The sequence below is a fragment of the Triturus cristatus genome, chromosome 5_2, assembly GCF_964204655.1.
Source record: "Triturus cristatus chromosome 5_2, aTriCri1.1, whole genome shotgun sequence".
NCBI lineage: Eukaryota > Metazoa > Chordata > Amphibia > Caudata > Salamandridae > Triturus > Triturus cristatus.
The window spans coordinates 380802257-380816023 of NC_140588.1; positions in this window are offsets into that span (position 1 = coordinate 380802257).

Below are 13767 nucleotides of genomic sequence, written 5' to 3' on the forward strand. Positions count from 1 at the left end.
GCATACTACATCACTTATTGCATTTGAAATCATAGCATTTAGAACACATAACTTTTCAAATGGCATATATGTCAGAACACAGTGCATGGCACAGTGGCGAGTTATAGATAGTGTTGTTTGTCTAGCGAGCTGAAAAGAGTGTGTAACGAGGTGTGCTACTTCCAATAATTTGAAAGTGGTGGATAAAATGTAAATGACAGTTCTAACTATAACTGTAGTATTTTTGAAGTTTGTGCAGTTGAAGGTTGGTTTGGACAGGGAAAAAGCTTTCGCTACCCATACCTAAGCTTTAACCTTTGTTTTTTCCATTGAATATATATATAAACATATACACACGCGCACATATATATATATATCCTCACCAAACACAGTCTGGAAGTCCGAGGCTCTCAATATGCGGCGGTCCTGGATGGGCTCTGGTGTCCCACAGTATTCCACGACAATTTCCCACATTTAAGAAAATACCAGGACTCTCCGGGATGCTTTGTTACTTTATTATCAAAAAATGCCTCTGCACCAACGCGTTTCGCCTTTTGGCTTGATCACAGTGTCAAACCATGATCAAGCCAAAAGGCGAAATGCATTGGTGCAAGCCACACACCCTTTTTCCACCACTCTGCAAACACGCCTCCTAGCACGATCTTGGTTGGGTGATGAAGTCCCCTTACCTCTTGGGGGTCCCTGGTGGTCAACTAGCCCTACTGTTACCTCTAGTAAGCCCCACACAGCTGGATTGCTGAGAGATGGTCAGAGGCCATGCCCCCTTTCTCCACCACTCTGTAAACGCGCCTCCTGGTGTAATGCTGCTTGGGGATAAAGTCTACTCTACTCCTGAGGCCCTCAGGAGGCAAGGGGCCCTCATCACCCCACCAGAAGTGCGCCGAGAGGTGTGTTTGGAGAGTGGTGGAAAAAAGGGCATGGCCTCCGATCACCTCTCAGCAATCCCACTATGTAGGGCTTACTGGAGGTAACAGGTGGGCTAGTTGGCCCCTAAGGACCCTCAGCAGTGAAGGGGACTTTATCCCCCAACCCAGAGTGCAAGAGGGGGCACGTTTGCAGAGTAGTGGAGAAAGGGGGCAAGGCCTCTGGTAAGTTGTTGGCTTGCAAGTTTTTTTTTATTTTAGGAAGGGGGGCTATGTGCCCCCTTCCCTTTACCATTTTGGGCCCTGGGGACCCCATCCCCAGGGCCTGACCCTTTTTTATTTAATAATTGTTATAAAATGGGAGGGAGGCCACACTGCCCACTGCCCTCCTCCAAGGCTAATTTCTGCCCTAGGGACCCAATCCACCGGGGCTGGGCCTTTGTTTTTTTTCCCTTTTCAAAGTGAAGGGGGCCGTGCAGCCTCCCTCCCCAGGCTGATTTCAGCCCTCGGAACCCCATCCCCCAGGGCCTGGCCATTTTTAAAGAAAAGGTTTGAGGAAGGGGGCTGCGTGGCCCCCCTTCTATGGGCCAGGTTTGGCCCCGGGGACCCCATCCCCCAGGGCCTACCCTGTATTTAAATTTTCATTTTTTGGATGGAGCCGCAAAGCCCGGGGCCAGGCCTTATGTGTTAAAAAAAAGGGAAGGGAAGCCTGTGTGGCCCCCCTACCTGGGCTGGACCTGCCCTGGGAACCCCATCCATGGGGAATAGCCACAAGTATGAGGACCGCAGAGGGAGCCCCAAGGCCCCCGCAGTCCCGCCTTTTCCCCACCTCCTGCGGGAGCTGGCATTGATTTTGGGCAGAGGGAGATGCAAACATGCAGCTCTCTTTGCTCAAAAGCAATTCTGCTCCTCTTCATGGAAGCGAGAGCATTTTTTCTGCTCTCGCTTCTGTGAAGCAGACCAGAGTTTCCTAAGGCTTGGCGTGAGCAGTATTCCCACCAAGCAAGAGAAAACAGCAATGTCCCAGGGTTGGGCACCCAGGACAATGCTGGAGCAGGCCATTTATGGCTCCATGAGGGAGGCCATGCCACCCCCTTCAAGAATATTGTGACTCCATCGGGGGCAGGAGCCCCCCACACATTTCTTTTGAAAATAAAGCACCAGGGAGGTGGTGGTCCCCGAGGCATGTGGGGGCCTGCATCTCATTATTTTGTATATCCCCTGGGACCTGGCCACTTGGGGGCTTAAAGAAAACAAACACGGAAGCACATGCTTGATTGTGCTTTTTTTTGCCAGATTTGCAGATCCAGCAAAAATCCCGCCAAAAAGTACACACAAAAAAACCCTGTGGGTCCCCCAGAGCAGGTCTAGGAGGTCAGGGGGTTTGTACCCTGACCCCTTTTCTTGATTTTTTACTTTGTTTTACTTTTTTCGTGCAACCTGGTTCAACCGAGTCACAAGATGGCTGCCAACACTTCCAGGTTTGAAGTGTTGGCAGCCAATTAGATCACAGGCATGAGATCGGGAGGGTTCGCAGATCCTCCATGGCCACAGCTGTATATTTGAGAAATCTTTACATTTCTCAGGAACAACCTTAACGGATATACACCATTTAACAAGAAGAATGCTTTCTGGTATTCTTTGGTGTAATTCCGTTCAGCAGTTGGGGCTGTAGCCGTGTCTAAAGTTTCCTACGGAAATTAACATTGAGAAAACGCATTTTGAGCACCCTGTTTTTCTCGGCCCCGCTTGAAGAATCACCCCGAAACTTTCAACATAACAGCTGAACTGACTGCCCCATTAGTTTAGAAAATTTTGAGAAGATTCATCAAATAACGCCAAAGATATTACATCAGCAGCGGTACTACCAGTGTAGTTGTAGTTAAGTCTCACTTTCCATAAGAAGGGAATTTAGGCTTGTTTTGCTTTCTTAAAAACATTTGTGCCATTTGACAAATCTGCACAAAATGTTCCGCAAAAAAGTTCAAACCTTCATGGAAAACTTTGTGCTGGTCCAGCAATTAATGTCCATGAAAAAAAGAAGGGATGTCACAAAACATCGATTTCTCATGTGAATTCTCTTAGGAATTTTTGCTCACTGATTCAGAAAAAAATATCATCATTTGGTGTAAATCCGATCAATCGTTTTTGAAAGGTTTTCTATTTATAGAGGTGCTCAGGGTGCACATGAAGGGCCAGATTCCCAACAGTAAACTTACACTTTTGTGCAAGTTTACTACTTTTTGTATTCACAAAGGTAAACTCAGACCAAGGTGCCGATCACGATCCTGTAAAAACCGGGTACGAACCGTCGGACGGAGCATATTCTCCGTCCGACGCGTACCCGGTCGTCAAAACTTACAAACATGGAATTACGAATCGCACGGAAACTCCATTTCCATACGATTCGTACAAAACCCCGACCGACAAAAATAAACATACAAATGCGATCCGGGTAAGCGCCGACGTGACGTCGGGACGCACGAAGCCTGCCATTCACGAACCAGGAATTACGATTCGCACCGACGTCATCCCGCACGGTGAATATTTTCCGGCTGCCAAAAACTGCCGGGAAATCAGGACGACGCGAACAAGGAGTACCTGTACGCGACGGACAGACATGGACCCGAACCTACGTGTCATCCCGGCCCTCATAGCAGTCGACCTCCTCTACAGGTTCGGACGCAGACGCCGCAGAAGGTCAGAACAACAAAGGGAGGGGGGTGAGGGGGGGGCAGGACCAGGGGCAGGCCATAAAACCCCCACCAAAGTCACACAGCACACATGCCCTGGACATACCTGACCCCCAGGCCCTGGTCACTACGAGGGGGTGGGGGCGTGTCCAGCAAAGCCATCGTCCACCACAACGGAAGTGCTTGACGACGTGAACCGCCAACACAACAATACAGGTACGTCCCGTACCCACGCCTTGAGAGCGTGGGTACGAGTCGTACCCCGCCCACACCTACGTCATCCCAACAATGGCGGGAAGGCTGTACCCACGTGGCAAAGGCCTGGGTACGGCCCGCACAAGCATCACATAGCATGGGGACGGATATGTACGGACCGTACCCCCACCCCCGTATGCATGGAGCGTACCCCCCTCCCCAACAGTGTAAGTACGACCCGTACCCTCACCCGCGGACGTATGGAGCGTACCCCCCACCCCAACAGTGTAAGTACGACCCGTACCCTCACCCGCGGATGTATGGAACATACCCCCCACCCCAACAGTGTAAGTACGACCCGTACCCTCACCTGTGGACGTATGGAGCGTACCCCCACCCCAACAGTGTAAGTATGACCCGCACCCTCACCCGCGGACGTATGGAGCGTACCCCCACCCCAACAGTGTAAGTACGACCCGTACCCTCACCCGCATACGTTTGGAGCATACCCCCACCCCAACAGTGTAAGTACGACTCGTACACTCACCCGCGTATGTATGGAGTGTACCCCCACCCCAACAGTGTAAGTACGACCCGTACCCTCACCCGTGTACGTATGGAGCGTACCCCCACCCCAACAGTGTAAGTATGACCCGTACCCTCACCCGCGTACGTATGGTGCGTACCCCCACCCCAACAGTGTAAGTACGACCCGTACCCTCACCCGCAGACGTACGTACCCCCACCCCAACAGTGTAAGTACGACCCGTACCCTCACCCGCGGATGTACGTACCCCCACCCCAACAATGTAAGTACGACCCGTACCCTCACCCGCGGACATATGGAGCGTACCCCCACCCCAACAGTGTAAGTACGACCCGTACCCTCACCTGCGTACATATGGAGCGTACCCCAACCCCAACAGTGTATGTACGGACCGTACCCCCACCCCAACAGTGTATGTACGGACCGTACCCCTACCCCAACCGTGTATGTACAACCCGTACCCTCACACGCGTACATATGGAGCGTACCCCCCACCCCAACAGTGTAAGTACGACCCGTACCCTCACCCACGTACGTATGGAGCGTACCCCCACCGCAACAGTGTATGTACGACACGTACCCCCACCACGTATGCATGGAGCTAACCCACACCCGTGTATGTTCTAAGCGTACATATCGTGAAATAGGAGGGGTGGGTGCAGAGTCCTCCCAGCAGTGCCCAGACACAGGAGTGGTGGGTGCAGAGTCCTCCCAGCAGTGCCCAGACACAGGAGGGGTGGGTGCCCATCACTCCCAGCAGTGCCCAGACACAGGAGGGGTGGGTGCAGAGTCCTCCCAGCAGTGCCCAGACACAGGAGGGGTGGGTGCCTATCACTCCCAGCAGTGCCCAGACACAGGAGGGGTGGGTGCAAAGTCCCCCCAGCAGTGCCCAGACATAGGAGGGGGGGTGCAGAGTCCCCCCAGCAGTGCCCAGACATAGGAGGGGTGGGTGCCTATCTCTCCCAGCAGTGCCCAGACGCAGGAGGGGTGGGTGTAGAGTCCCCCCAGCAGTGCCCAGACACAGGAGGGGTGTGTGCCTATCACTCCCAGCAGTGCCCAGAGACAGGAGGGGTGGGTGCAGAGTCCTCCCAGCAGTGCCCAGACACAGGAGGGGTGTGTGCCTATCACTCCCAGCAGTGCCCAGAGACAGGAGGGGTGTGTGCCTATCACTCCCAACAGTGCCCAGAGACAGGAGGGGTGGGTGCCTAACACTCCCAGCAGTGCCCATGGAACGCAAAGGGTGGAGTAGCCACAGATACCATGCCCACAAATGTCAGTCAGGTGCACAAAGACCCTGCAGTACATGTACCACATGTGTGCGAGGCTGGGAGTATACGCATGCATAGCGCCGAAAAGAAAACATGTCCACATGAAGTCATGTCAATAGTCCACATACACAAGTACAATGACTACCAAGGATGCCACGAATGATGCAGGTGGAGACATCGCTCAGCATGCATGTGCAAAGTTGAAGGAGTCCGTCACACACCCAGCTAATGTACACACAGCTCAGCGCTAAATATTGGGAACACCCTGCAGGGAAGATGTCAGGGTACACAGAGGAATGAATACACCTTGGGACAATTTCACCATGCAGTAACTGCTTACATGAACAGAGAAACCTAGCTAACACCGTGTGATGGCATACAGATACCAGGGTCCCCCCTATGACCAGCACACTACTACATTTCCCACACACCCAACACATGATTACCACCCAAAATCATGTAGCAGCCCCACCAACAGCAACATCAGAAAAGCAGTAGTGTTCAAAGGAAACAAAAATGGCTTTAATCAGCATGATCTTAAATAGAGTGTTCGTAGAAAGTTCAATATTTACAAAGCCCATAGGGCATTCCATGAGTCACAGCTGGACGGGGGACACAGTGGGACGCATGTCCCCTAGCTTGCCTGTACAGTCAGACTCCTTCGTCTTCCACAGCGGGGAGGGCATCATGTTGGGGGGAAGGACCAGGCACCGCAGGGACAGGAGGGCGAAGGGTAGGCGTCGTGGGTGCAGGGATGGAGGACTCCACCACAGGGGGTGGGGCAGGGCCAAAGACGGAGGCCAGGATCTCGCTGCACACCTTAGCAAGGTCCTCCAGCGTCTCCCTTGCACCCGAAGGAACCACAGGCCCCAAGGAGGGGGGGCGGAGGGATGGGTCGCAGCGCCACTGGGGGAGGGTGTGGACAGGGGGGAACTCAACCACCCTGACCGGGGACTCTCTTGCCCGCTTGCGGGGTGGTGTCACAGTGGGGCTCAGGGACAGAGCGGCCATGAAGGAGTCCTTGCCGGATATGTGGCCAGGAGAGCTGAGGGGAGGGGATTTGGAGGGAGTGGATTTGGTGGAATGCGGACTCCCACTCTGGCTGCATGTCTTACGTTTGCCCCCCGACCCAGTGGGTGTGCCTACCTCAGCCTGTGTGTGCGTGCCAGGAGGTGTGCGTATGACCTTCCCTGCTGGTGTGGTGCCTGTGTCTGTTGTGGTGGGTGCATGCTGATGTCTGGGTGTATGTGGGACAGGCATGGGAGTGGGAAGTGTGGATGGGGCAGGGGTAGGGGGTGGGACGTAGCGCTGCAGGAGACCCACTGCTGCAGTCAGTGTCGAGTCTATGGACCTCAGCAACTGGCGTTGGTCAGCCTGCGACGAAAAAATGCCCTCCAAGTATGCCTCCATGTTGTGCAGCACTTGGCTGTGGCCATGGAGGACATTAAGGATCGCAGCCTGACCAACCTGCAACTGCCGCTGGATGTCGACAGACTCGGCATTGGCGGCAGCAGTGGAGACAGGGGCAGGGGGTGCGGTGCCTGGCAGGAAGGAGACATGTGGTGACCGTGGACGTTGGGAAGGGACACGAGCAAGTGGGAGGCAGCTGATGGCAATAGAGGGGGCGGGGTGCGATGTTGTTCTGCTGTCAGCTGCTGGTGCAGCCTCCGCCCACTCGGAGAGATCATCCTCGGACCCGTCGGCTTCATATTCGGTGGTGCCAGTGGACAGGTCCTCGGCCTCACTCTCCTCCGCCTCTGTACCACTCAATGTGCCAGCCACGATGTCAACGCTGGCACTGGTGCTCGGTCCCTCCGCTCCGTCTGTGCTCATGTCTCCCTTCGTGTCCCCCGACGATGCTGTGGGCAAGGTGAAGAGACAGCAATTAATCACACACCTGTATACATATGTCACATGAGTCCAATCTACATAGGTTACAGTGCATAGCCTGCAAAGAAAGTTAAGTAACATCTACAAAACAAGGTACAGATGTAGGGCATGCTACACACAGTTTGTTGACCCACCATGCCCCAGAAAATCCATGGAGAGCATGACACAATAGCAAATGACATGAAATGGAGTTTGACATAGGAGCCAGGCCCTGGGGACAATCCAGCACTGCATCTGCACCACACAGCGTTGCCGACAATAGGGATGAGGAGGGACCAAATCCATGTGCTTGAGGCACATGCTGCATAGGTAATACTGAAAACATGCCCAACATGACTGGCTCACTGCACCTTGAGTGAATGTCCAGACAAACATCACACACTGGCCAGACCTAGCAAGGAGAATTCTGGTTTTGACATGTAGGCTTGGCCCGCACCAACCACCCCCTACATGAGACAATTTGTTGAGACACAGGTGGCACTTACATCTCTTAGTCTGGGTGAAATACACAGGGGATGCATAAATGCAAGATTGGGCGCCAAATACCCGAGGTGCGCCTGTCCAAATAATCATGTACAAATGGCCATCATCAGATGATTGTAACAAGACACATAGACACTGGCCACTGTGACTATGAACAAGGAAAATCAGATCAGGCTGTACAGTGGACACTTGTACTACATTTCACGTCAATATACATGGTGCCAGGGGACAATGGCACAGAGCACAACCTATGCTGTAGACACTGAGAGTGTCCACGTTTTGTGATGACATACATGACACCTATGAAAATATGCCCCAGGGGACAGTAGTGGCAACACAACTCCATGGTCCTGAATGGGAATGACTGCAACACACGCCACCATCCCTGCACTATGCGTATCGCACACTCATGCACATCATGTCACAGGCCACAACATAGGACATGCGCGCTGTAAGGCATGACACTTGTGAGACTAACTCCCATGTCTGGACTCTGCATCAGTGCCAACTGACATGGAACCCACATGTACTGAACTGGACAGGGCACAGGCAAGGTCCCCAAACCTGTTACACACCACCCCCACACATGATGCTACAGGCAAAGTTCACGTGGAGAAAGCGCCAGCCTACATTACCTTGGGAAGGAGTGACTACACACAGACCAGGGAACACATTGCAAGGAGGGGAAGGGAGGCAGGAGAGCACAGCTATACTGTGGGTAACTGGATCTGCACAGCACCTTTAAACCCTGGCAGTGTATCCATGCAACTGTGCACTTACAAATGCTGGTGAAACACAACAAGCACACATGTACCTACCCCCTTCCTGCTGCTGCTTCTCCTGTAAGCGCCTCTCCAAGTCTGGAAATACCACCGGCAGCACACGCTTGTGGATGTGGGTCAGTCGGCGGCGCCCGCGGTTCTTATGGCTCTCAGGTGAGTCCCCCAGCAGGACCCGTGCGATCCTCCGCGTCCAGCACCGGATATCCTGCCAGCGTTTCCTCACCTGGGACAGGCGCCGCTTCCGACCATCCGCACTCCTCACGGCGCTGACGGCGGTCAGCCATATCTGCTCCTTGGCAGAGGCGCCTACCTGTGAGGATGAACAAGTGACACTACATCAATACACCTGGCACATGTCACAGGGACACATATTAGAACACATTTGCTGTTTACAACAAGGCATAGTATGCATCCAACGCATTGCACCTTTGTCATAGGGACATGATCCTCTGGGGAAGGGCAAAAGCAGTACGTGCCATTGAAAGGACACAGGTGGAATGAGGGCAACTACACAATCAATGTTCCAGGTTCACACTGTGCATCACAAGCTACACCAGGATAATGTGCAGCACCTCTAAGCAGTCACATGCCACAGGCCACTGACGCTACCGCAGCAGAGTACACAGACACACACAGGCACAGGACATTCACCTGCCATTGCCAAATGCAGCGACATACCTCACTCTGCACATGTGCCACTAGACTGGGGGGGGGCTCACAGGTGTGGGGCTGGCTCTGCACGTCAGACACACAGCACTGCTCCCTGCTCACATCACATGGCCAGGGTATATCCATCCCTCATGCAGCTGGGGTGCTACACTCCACATATGCACCCACCCACATGACAGGGGACTTACACACACACTGATGTCCAGGGTACGAACACATCATGTGGACACTCTCAGCACAGGTACACAGAACTAACACACATCTGTCGGTACAGTCACCTGTCACACTGGTGTGAGCACAGAATCACATGAGGACTGTAGAGGCTACATTCCCAGGAGGACAAGACAGGCAGAATGTGGCATGCACCATGCAGTGATTGTCACAGTAAACACAATGCAAGTGAGGACGGCAGACATGCACCACAGCATGCACTGGCTGGGAGACATCAGGCATTCCCCCCCCGGGACCCCCCCTACAGTACATAGCATGTGTGCCACACCTGGACACAATGCCAGAAGTCACACTCACTAAAAAGGGACACAGTCTGTGCTGGTGGACTCTGCACTCACCTGATACCCTGGTCGCCCATACAGCATGGGGTACTATGGGAGGATCACATCCAGCAAAGCCAGGTTCTCCTCCAGGGTGAAGGGCTGTGACCTCTCCACAGACCTTGACATGGTCCCAGGGAATCAGTAGCAGCAGCTGGGTCGTGGAATACAAAGATGTGCAGGCAAGTGCTCCCTCATGGGACCTGGCTGCCTTATATCTGCCTTGCTGGCCTGTTTCATGCACAGGAGTACAGAGTGATTGGTCACTCACATTTGCATCCTATGTTTCCTCCAATCCCTTCAAACCTAGTACAGTCAGTGGGTTCTTATTGTGTTTTTTTCTTCAGCATGATGTCAACCCCACAAACACATTGCAACAAAGTAGATTAATTCCAACTGACTTCTGCTGTGCACCTTCCAGAACAAATTCTAACTTTAAACTTGGTCTCCATGACAACCTGCATGCATGTAGGCCTTTATACTTGTCCCTCATGTGTCCCCTATGTAATTTGGAGCTTCACACACAGGTACGGTGCGTTCCGGGCCCTAGGGCGCCCCAAATGCATATCAACGGCCCGTACAGGCGTGTGTACGCTCCGTACCACTATGGGTGTTCTCGCGTATGCGTACTCATGGTGGTACGGAGCGTACACACGCCTGTACGCTCACTATCACTATGAGTACGCATACGCGAGAACACCCATAGTGATAGTGAACGTACGCACGAGTGTACGGTCCGTACCACTATGGGTATGCTCGCATATGCGTACTCATGGTGGTACGGACCGTACACACGCCTGTACGCTCACTATCACTATGGGTACGCATACGCAAGCACACCCATAGTGGTACGGACCGTACACACGTGCGTACGTTCACTATCACTATGGGTGTTCTTGCGTATGCGTCCTCATAGTGATAGTGAGCGTACGCACGCGTGTACGGTCCGTACCACTATGGGTGTTCTTGCGTATGCGTACTCATGGTGGTACGGACCGTACACACGCCTGTACGCTCACTATCACTATGGGTACGCATACGCGAGCACACCCATAGTGGTACGGACCGTAAACGCGTGCGTACGTTCACTATCACTATGGGTGTTCTCGCGTATGCGTACTCATAGTGATAGTGAGCGTACAGGCGTGTGTACGGTCCGTACCACCATGAGTACGCATACGCGAGAACACCCATAGTGATAGTGAACGTACGCACGCGTGTACGGTCCGTACCACTATGGGTGTTCTTGCGTATGCGTACTCATGGTGGTACGGACCGTACACACGCCTGTACGCTCACCATCACTATGGGTACACATACGGCAGCACTCCCATAGTGATACGGGAACGTACACAGGCCTTTTTTGCGAAATTACGGTGGTTTTCACACATCACAGTGGTGACAGGCAGCACACAGGAAGGAATAGGGCTGACATACTTGTCCATGGATGGACATCAAGGCATTGTCTGGGCAGTACTACATGTGTGGGGCACAGGTGTGAAAGGCTGTGATGTGGCACATTACTCCTGAGTCGAGAAGGCACCAGATGTATGATGAGATGTGTACACATGTAATGTGTGACAGTGCAATGTGTGCCAGGCATGCCCTTGACTCCTTTGACATGTGTGCATGTCGTACTGCACACTTGGGATGAGCGTCACTGGCATGGCATGGACAACAACACACGGAAGTGTCCCCTGAGGCCCGGTACAGGGGTTACCACACCTGACATGTCACTACCCACGGTGCACGATGTGACTATGTCATGTATGTGTGGGGGATTCCCATTAGCTTGATGTTGGAGCTCCCTCAAAAGCTGCAGCTGTTGCAGCAACCACCATGTGTCTGTGTGTAGATTGACATGGCACACTGTTCCGCACACCATGCCACATGTGGTATCGGATGTGAGGTGCGTATGTATGCATGGGACACGGAGTAGCGTAACAAGGACATGTCTGCATCCTCTCTATGAATGTGTGGTGAGTCATCACATGTACACCTTCATGGCAAGGTGTGTGGGCTGTCCTAGTGTAATGTCATGTGACCTGTGGCTCTAGTGTTCCGCTACCACTCTCTGCAATCGACATCCTACTTCTGCTGATGTGTGGATGTATGTCACTCCTGTCTTGCGTCTGGCTGTTCACTTACACTGGGTCACAATCTCCGTGTGTAGCTGGGTCTTGGTAGGAGTGTCACCTGGCAGCCATACGTATCCAGGGCATGTGGCACATACCTGACTCCGTATGTAGCATATGTGTATTGACAGATTAACATGTGCTCAGTACAAATAAATTGTTGTTGTGGTGCACTCACTCTTCCTTGTCACTTCCAAATTACTGCAGAGCGCCGCCTCTTCCCCGACCAATTCCGGACTCGGCTGCCATGCGGGAGAATGACTGTATCCGGTGCTACCGCTTCCCCCAACGGTTGATTCTGGAGTTGACGGCGAGACTGGCACCACACCTGCAACCGCTGCACAGGTATCCTACGGCACTGACACCCAAGCTGAAGGTAATGGCAGCCCTACATTTTCTTGCCACGGGTACCTTTCAAAATACCATAGCTCATGTTGGTGGCATGTGCCAGAGCATGTTCTGCCGTGTGCTGCATGATTTCTTAGAGGCCATGTTGCTTCACCTGGATGACTTCATCCATTTCCCAACCCCTGAAATGTTGACTGGGGTCAAGCGTGGATTCTATGCCCTGGGAGGGATGCCCCATGTCATTGGGTCCATAGATGGGACACATGTGGCTTTGGTACCACCACAGGCACAGGAGGTAGCGTACAGGAATCGCAAACACTACCACTCCATCAATGCCCTTGTGGTGTGTCTATCCAACATGGTGATTTCACATGTCTGTGCTCGTTTTCCAGGATCAGCACACGATGCCTACATCACGAGGCGTAGCAGGGTGCCTGAAATGATGACGCAGCTGCGCAACGAACGAGCATGTGTTGTTGGTGGGTACACTCTGTATGTCCTGTATTTTGCGTAGACTTCCAGCACGACCGCTTCTCCTGTCCTACTTATGTCCATGTGGTTTCCATGTAGGGGACGCTGGCTATCCAAACATGCCATGGCTGATCACACCTCTCCGCAACCCCATCACGCCAGCCCAGCTCCGCTACAACACCGCCCATGGCCGGACAAGGCGAGTGATAGAGAGGACATTTGGCCTCCTGAAGAGCCGATTCCGATGCCTCCACAAGACCGGCGGCGCCCTCCCATATGCCCCGGCGAAGGTCTGCAAAATCTTCATGGTCTGCTGCATGCTGCACAACATGGCAGTTGAGAAAGCTGTGCCACTCATCCTGGATCAAGATGATCAGGTCCATCCACCCGTGGAGGATGAAGGGCTTGGCAATGGGGCTAGTGATGTGGAGGATGTGGAGCCGCAAGAGGACATCCGGAGTCGGCTCATACGCGACTTCTTTGCTTAGTGGTGAGTACCAGTGTCTGAGTGTGCACGCATTGGTCCCCGTGTGGCATGTGTTGCGATGTGTGTGTCCATCTGCATGTATGCCACGTGAGTCAGAGGTGTGTGTGGATGTGTCACTGGAGTTATGGTGGCAGTGATGAGTGTATTTCCCCAGTCATAATTGTGACCTAGCATGTTGTCATCCATACATGTGTCGAGTACATGCACATGCAAGTGGCTGTGCTTTTTGTGGCTGACTTCTTGTGTGTCTCTCTTCCCCAGGTACTTGCGCATGCCGTCTGCTGCTTGCATTGTTGTGGCACTGCTATTCCTCATGGACACGTCATCGTGTGCTGACTCAGCGTTACACGCACGGACAAGTTTGGAAGTCTCCTTAGGGTAAGTG